At 35.7% G+C, this 7978-nt stretch overlaps 1 non-coding gene across 1 annotated transcript; it reads left to right on the top strand.

Moving 5' to 3' along the window:
• Positions 1 to 4798: 4798 nt before the first annotated feature.
• LOC119625001 (U6 spliceosomal RNA) lies at positions 4799 to 4905 on the top strand. Its single transcript, XR_005241151.1, has one exon. It is a non-coding gene; the product is annotated as a U6 spliceosomal RNA (small nuclear RNA).
• Positions 4906 to 7978: the final 3073 nt, after the last annotated feature.

The raw sequence follows: 7978 nt of genomic DNA on the forward strand, positions 1-7978 counted from the left end.
ATTACATTATTTATACTGTGGCTAAAGCAATATACTTTAGTTCACTTGAGGGTCTTAATAATAAACTATTTGCTACTATATATGGGTGGCATTTTATTAGTAAGCTCAGAACTGCCAAGTAGTCTAAATAGATTTTTTTGTTTGTTTGTTTAATTCACCAAAAACAAACACATGATTGTTTAATCCCTACCCAAACACACTTTTACAGATAAGGAAACTGAGACCCAGGAATCACAATTTGTAATTCCATATTCATTCTATTGCAAATCCTGTGCTTTTATTTTGTCAGATGGGTTCCTGACAAACAACTGCTAAACGGTGTGTCAGGATTTGAACCAAATATGAATTCTAACCCCATGGTGTTAGCCATAAGGCTAGACTCCAATTTTACAATTCTTTGTGCCTAGATTGGCTATTGAATACCAGGATCTAATACGTGAGTAAAGAATGCTTTAATTAGTGTATAGATAAAATATATCCATAAAACATATAAAATATATACATACTATTTACAAACATATGTACAAACACATATGCATGAACACTCTATGATTTTCTTTGGCAAATATTCTAGAATTTAGCACAGCTAAAAACCATTTCAGATCTATCATGTATTGTGTTGGCAATACCATCTTAATAGCTCTCCTTTGTTTATGTAATTTTGAACACAAAGAAATATTTTCAACTCACTTCAGGCCTATAGCAAAAATAATCTCACATTAATAAACTGCCACAGCCATCATTTACTTTGACAACATAAAAATCATACACGTCATGAGATAATTTATATATATCGTCTCCATTAATAGTCAGTTTTCCTATGTGATTACCTCATGAAGCATGCCTGTTCATCTTTATATTATAGAAAGGAAACTGAGGTTCAGGAAAGTTGGCTCATTTATCTAAGGTGTCACAGCTAATAACTTTCAGAACTATATCTTCAACCCAGGTATCTGACTCCGAAAAATATTCTGCCTCCAACTTCAACGCACACATTCCCTGCATCGATGTTGATCCATCTCTTTGGGATGGCAAATGTCCATCATATGACACAGATTTGTTGTTTGAAATGTCCAAGTGTGATTTGGAGACCAGTCTATAAATAAACAATCTTGGTCAAACTGTCCCAAAGCAAGATATGACTATAGAAATAGAGATTTTCCACTGTGGCTTCAAAATTGTTTTCTGTACGCTATCTACTCTCTCTACCCACTTTCCAGCTCACATGCTCTCAGAATATCAGACTAGATAAAGGTTGTAATAATAAATCCTGATATTTCTGTCTCATCTTGGCTAAAGCAGTGAAGCAAACTGACATTAAATTTTCCTTCTTTCTGCCTTCTTTCTCCACTTGGCCCTTCACCTGAAAATTCCCAGCTCAATTTAACTGAAGGTTGTACTGAGAGACCAAAGGCTAAGACATTTGTAGCTTAATGCGTGACATAAATGATGGCAGAACTTTGATGAATTGGACAAATGAAACACTCCATTCTTTGAAGGAATACCTGTCTAAACTGTCAAGGCAAAGGTGGGGGTGGTAGCTCTAGCTTATATACTGCTTGCTAAAATCTTCAGCACCTGTGTGTAGTGATGAACACTGAGAGCGCCCTGAGATTAACCAAAGGAAGTGCTTCCGAACCATAAGAGTCAAGTGGCGCCTGGCCACACAGCTGTGCAGTCTTATGTACAATGTCCTTCAATCAATGCTTTCCTGAAACTCAGCTTCCCCCTCTGCTAAGTTAAGACTAAAATATCTATCTCTGAGCATCACTGGGATAAGGTTTTCTTAGCTGTTTTGAAATGGTCAATTTCATAAATGGAACATAGGTGATTGTTAAATGGTAGAGAACATTATTGCTGTATTAAGTAATACATATATGCAATGTAAAATAGTATATAATCATAGTAACTACAAAGTGCCAGTTCAGGTTGAATTAGGGAAGACAAGGTAACAGAGAAGTCTGGTGTGGTAGAGAGCAGTATACCAATAAAATCAGTCCGCAAGGAAAGAACAAAAAGAAGAATTGTGTAGTAGTTGAGAACTAGGATTCTTGTCAGCCAGATCCTCTTTCTGCCATGTAACACTTGAATGACCATGGTCGAGTTAGTTAACCTTTAAGGGTCAGTTTCCCTATCTTTGAACTAGGCACAATCCTGATTTTATCTAATAGACTTTCTGCAACTATATGTATATACACACACACACACGTATAAATTAATACAGATTTTAATATATTAAATAATACATGTTTATACAGTCTTTAAATATGTATGCATATATTTAATATACAATATGTATTATTAAGCACATATTTAAATCCATGTATATTAAAACATTTATGTAAATCACTTACGTATCTGACACACATTGAACCCTCAGCCAACATTACTTATTTCCCATTATTATTCATTAAGGACTACATAATAACTGGCACATGATCAAAATATGTAAACTAATTCTGTCCACTGGCTAAACCTCTAAATTCATTTGTGTTTTTCTCTAACCCAGGATAATTTACTTCATACGTCATGGCTAACTTCCCCTACAGTGAGGATTCTAGGAGAACCTGGTAGAAAACGACAAGGCTTCTTATAACCTATCCCTAACAATCTCAGAACATCACATTTCTTAAATTCTATTGGCCTAGCAAGACACTAAGGCCAACCTGAGTTCAAGAGAGCAGAAACTGTATACTACCTCTCCATGGGAGTGGTAGCAAAGAATTTATAGCTATCTTTAACCTATTGCAAGGAGCAAACCCACCAGTGAAAAGCTGCATTACCCTACTTGGGCTGCCATAAGAAAATACCATAGGCTGGGTGGCTAAAACAACAGGAATTTATTTTCTTACAGTTCTGGAGGCTGGAAGTCGAGAGATCAGGGTGTCAGCAGGGTCATGTTCTGGTGAAGGCACTCTTTCTGGCCTACAGGCTTCTGACTGTGTCCTCACGTGGCCTTCCTTTGTGAAAGCTCACTCTTTCTTCTTATAAGGCTACCAATCCTATCAGATTAGGACCACATCCTTATGATCTCATTTAACCATCTTAAAAGCCCTTTCTCCAAAGATGGTCACATTGGGGGTTTGGGTTTCAACATCTGAATTTTCAGTGGGCACAATGCAGTCAACAGCAACATCAGAGAAATGAACAAGGTAGACGTAACATTTCTTGAGCAATTGCATCCAGTCATGCCTGAAGCTATGTCTACCACCAGAATTCCTTAATAATGAGAACCAGTAAATTATATTTTGTTTTATGTAAGCCAATTTTGATGAGATCTTCTGTTATTTGTAACAGAAAGTGTCCTGGTTGATACAACAGGCAACTTTTTAGTGCCACCTTACAGGTCGCCAAGGGCAAGGATGGGATTTGTTAGAAGAATAAATTAGAGTCCTCAAACAGAAGCACACACAGGAAATAGTGACATCAATGATTAAGCGGGATCGAGGACATAAAGCTACAATGACTTAATTCCAAAAGGTAATCTGTTTCTAGCTTGAAGCTACTTTTAAAACAAAGGATATGAACTTTTTAATTTACTGTAGAAAATCTTAAAGGCACATACCTGAGAATCAAAAGCAAAAAAACACCACAATTGAATCAAAACAACTTCTAGAATGTAACACAGATGCCACTTAGAGACTTGAGTTTGATTAGAAATGAATTTATTCACAAGACTGATTATATTCAGTTTCTTCTCTTTATGGAAGAGAAAACCAATGGCCAGATATTCAAAGCAATGTTTGCATCCTGGAGTACAAAAACATGAGCTTTTACAGTAAAGATCTTGACTCACATTTAACTTAAGCATAATATTTTCTGCTTTTCGGAAAGCAACAACTCTCCATTTTTTTATAACCCTGTCCTCACTCTGATTATTCACTTTGAAGGAAGGACAATCAGGGTGAGTCAGTAGCCCTGAAGGCAAAAAAGAGGGTTTTCAAGCACAGGTAGGGAAATAAGGGAGTATCTCCAAACAACAAAGGTGACCTGAGGTTTACTAAGGTAAGATGCCGAGAATAGATGCCTATTAATCCCTGTCTCACGGGTCACAGGCACCTCTGTCAACCAAATGTGTGACTGTGTACCTAACGGTGTGTGTTCAGCCAGGATATTAAGGCAGAGAGAGCAATACATCTCCCTGCCGCCCTTCCTGCCCCTGCTGCATGCATTAGGTCAGCATCCTACCGACTGCAGAGAAGAAAATGACATGTGCATAGAACAACATGGAAAGGAAATAAACGTCCTTGAGCAGAGACAGATGAGAAAGATGATTTTATATGGTATGTTAAAGAAGGGAGAGAAAATTCAGCAGGTTTATGCTCTTGGGACCTTAATAAACTGACTAAAAATAGAATAATTATCCTAATAATTCTCATATGATAGTTTTCTCTTTGAAGGATACTCCTTAACCACTTCTTTCATAAAAGGAAATCACGTCTTTTTATATAAGCACTAATCGTGTTATATATTTGTTAAACTATGTTTCCCTCCTTCATTTCCTCTCTCTCTCTCTCTCTCTATATATATATATATATATATTTCTCACATAAAACACATGTAAACTAAGAAGTATGGATGAAATTAAGAAATAAACGCATGATTACATATTGTTTTAAGTGACTTCCTCCTCCTTTTTTCTGCCTTGTATTGTTTCTCTCTGTTAAAGCCCTGATTCAAAATTTGCCAAAAATTCTTCAGTTTAAATGTCATGGGCTATGAACAAAAAGAATGGATGAGTAAAAATGTTTGGAAAGGTGGGGGGAAAGTCTGTACATTTTAATAAAAATTCAAATTTGTGCTCGCTTTGGCAGCGCATTTACTAAAATTGGAACGACACTGAGAAGATTAGCATGGCCCCTGCACAAGAATGACACACAAATTTGTGAAGCGTTACATATTTTTCCAATTTGTAATAAAGATACTTCTTAAAATTAAAAAAAAAAAAACCCTCGAATTTGTTAGAATGTTTGGGGAATTGGGACTCTGGAGAATTGGATTTTCTGTCTGTGAACTCCCTTATTTCAGTTCTCATCAGAATGATTACAAATACCTAAGTCCCTAGTCTTCCTTCATCAACTAACATGATTGCATCTTTGCTTAATGAGTCTGAGTTCTTTGAGATCTTAGGCTCATCAGTGTTCACTATGTGGAATTCGATGTTGATATAAATGTTTTAGGAGGCAGAGTTTGTTTACTTCCGAGTTTAGAATGCAAATACCAATGAACTTTTATGGTTTGGGTAGAATCTCAATATACTTATATATGAAGTATCAGAAAATATTAGAGAAATTCGATACTAATATAATGTCTATGGTTATCTACTGCTTACTATGTATCAGGCATTGTGGTAAGTTTTTCATGTGCATTACCTCATTTATCTCTGAAAACCACACTAGAAGATTGATACTAGCAATCTCTTTTACAGAAGACGAACTGCTGGGCTAGAGCAGAGCTTCTCAAACATTAGTATTCTTTCAAACCACCTGGGGGATCTAATTAAAATGCCAATTCTGAATCAAATACCTTGTTTCAGACCTGAGATTCTGCATTCCCAACAGTTTCCTAGGCAATGTCAATGATAAACACCATGAGAAAGATGATTTTACATGGTATGTTAAAGAAGGGAGAGAAAATTTAGCAGATTTATGCTCTTGGAACCTTAATAAACTAGGAGAAATGGGGACTTTAAAACTTTCCAGCCCCCTAGCTAGTTGAGAAACTAGACTAGCACTTGTGAATTCAGATGACTACCCTTGACCACCATCAGGTTTAGCAAACACACATGAGGCTGCTGGGATTCCTTCCCGGTCTATGGCAGACACTAACATTGTACTCCAGCATTCTCTCCTTTCCAGCCAGAAAAATGAACTCACATTTCTTCTCAATAAAAAAAAAAAAAAATTCCAAAATATTCACTGGTAATAAACCAATCAGGATAGGACTGTGACATGAAGCTTCTTTTCATGATGCTACAGTTTCTACTTTGACCAAAAGGCTTACATGTCAGTCTTCCTTGAAAAAAGAGGAAATCCGTTGTTTCTAAAAGTATTATTTAAAATGAGTTCCCTGAGAAGCATAGATTCTTATAGTGATATATAAAAACAAAAGGAGAAAATAGTATGTATAATCTCACTACTCAGAGACAAGGACTTTGCAGACATTTATTCAATCATTTTCTTGTCCATGAGGTTTTTTTTGCATAGCTTTGATTGTACAGTATATAAACTTTTGTGTTCTGATGAAAGAGATTATTTGTATTTTTAGAAATGAGTACGTACTACTCTATAAAGCTGATACATCATGAATTAAGTGAAAATTGTCTATGTGAGTTTCCATCCCTGATTTTGCTATTAATTTGCTAGTTTTGCTCTTAATATAAAACTGGGAATCATATATTTCTGCCAGGCTTTTCTTCTGTACATCAGTTTTATGTCAATTTATTGATTAGAACATTCTAAAGTAATTCTGACTCTCTTTTTGTTTTTGTTTTTCAATTTTGTATGTACTTCAAAAGAGTAGGATGGCCTCTTTTAGATATGCATTTGGCATGTTTTACATTTTTTCACTGATTCAGCTGCATACATAATCTATACTTCCTGCTATCTGATACACATTTGGTAGGTTTTTGTTTTTTACCCAAACGCGTATTGTATCTCAGAGACCGCGCTGTTACACAAAAAATTCAGTTTGAAGAGAGCTCTAGGTAAAAAAGAAAGTAAAATAATTGAAATAATTATCCTTTCAAACCTTTCATTAAAAAAAAAAATTATCTCAACATGAATTCTTTTCTTGATTTGTACTTCACCATCTTTTCCCCGCTGCCCACGACTTGATTAAAACACAAGAACGTAATTATCTGTTAATTTGGAGTCTGAACTGATTAAAATAGAAAGAACTTGCACAGGTCAGAGGTTATCATGGTGCATAATTAATTGTCCAACATCATCTTAATCAACATCTCTTCAGTTTGAGCATCCTGAATTTCTTGGACAGTAAGGGGGAGGAGAGATGTGTGATTTAATCAACTATGCCTGAGTTGTCAGAAATAGATTTGGGAGGCGTCATCCCCCAGTTATTAAAGAAAGAACTGAAGTGTTTCATCATTCAGAGACAGGTCATGCATTACCAAGTTTGTAAGATACAAAGCGCATTATTGAATACAAGGCTTCCTGCACGTGGCTAGCTTCAACTGGATTAATAAATTGAAGTATTAGATCTGAGAAGGAAAGGTGTGCACATCTGAATGTAATCTAACATTATATGAATTATTAGCCACAAAAAGTCATTGACTTTTATCAGTGTTTGACTTTTGTGCTATTACCAATGTGCATCAAAATATAGAATCTGTCCTTTTTTAAAAAATCACAATAATGTCACATTTTCATAAACATGCCATAGGTCAAATCAAATAACAATAGAGAATGTAAGTTTCAGGCAAAGTCTGGCCTTATACATTCAAATAAGAGAGAATCCTATTCATGCTCTAGAATGCTGCATGGACTATCCATGGATTTTCAGCATAGGCTCACAGAATTAACATGCCTTTTTCTCTTATTTAATTAGCATAACAATACATTAAGGTCGAGATTATTGTTCCCATCTTACATAGGTGGAAACTGAGATTTAGAGCAACTAACTCTCTTTATTACTGACTTGCTGGTAGGAAGTGGCCCAAGTTGTAACCTGTGTCCTTTGGTTTCTGCCAATCCTGGATATGGTGTGAAGTCGGCTATAATAGACAAGCATTTCTATGTTGCTTGATCACACTTGTACATTGCTTTGGTTATTTCATCAGCTTCTTCTCTTTTTTTTTCTTTCTTTTTCTCCCCCAATTTGCCATAGATGTCTGTGTCATAGAGTCTTTGAACAGCAATGTCACTAGAAATTTGGGGTTATTTTTCCTGAGGCAGAATTATGGCTGGTTTTCCTTTTTTGCTGATCTGTCTTTCCAAGTGAGTATGAGTATCTGTGGTGA

The sequence above is a fragment of the Chlorocebus sabaeus genome, chromosome 8 (genome assembly GCF_047675955.1).
Source record: "Chlorocebus sabaeus isolate Y175 chromosome 8, mChlSab1.0.hap1, whole genome shotgun sequence".
Classification (NCBI taxonomy): Eukaryota; Metazoa; Chordata; class Mammalia; order Primates; family Cercopithecidae; genus Chlorocebus; species Chlorocebus sabaeus.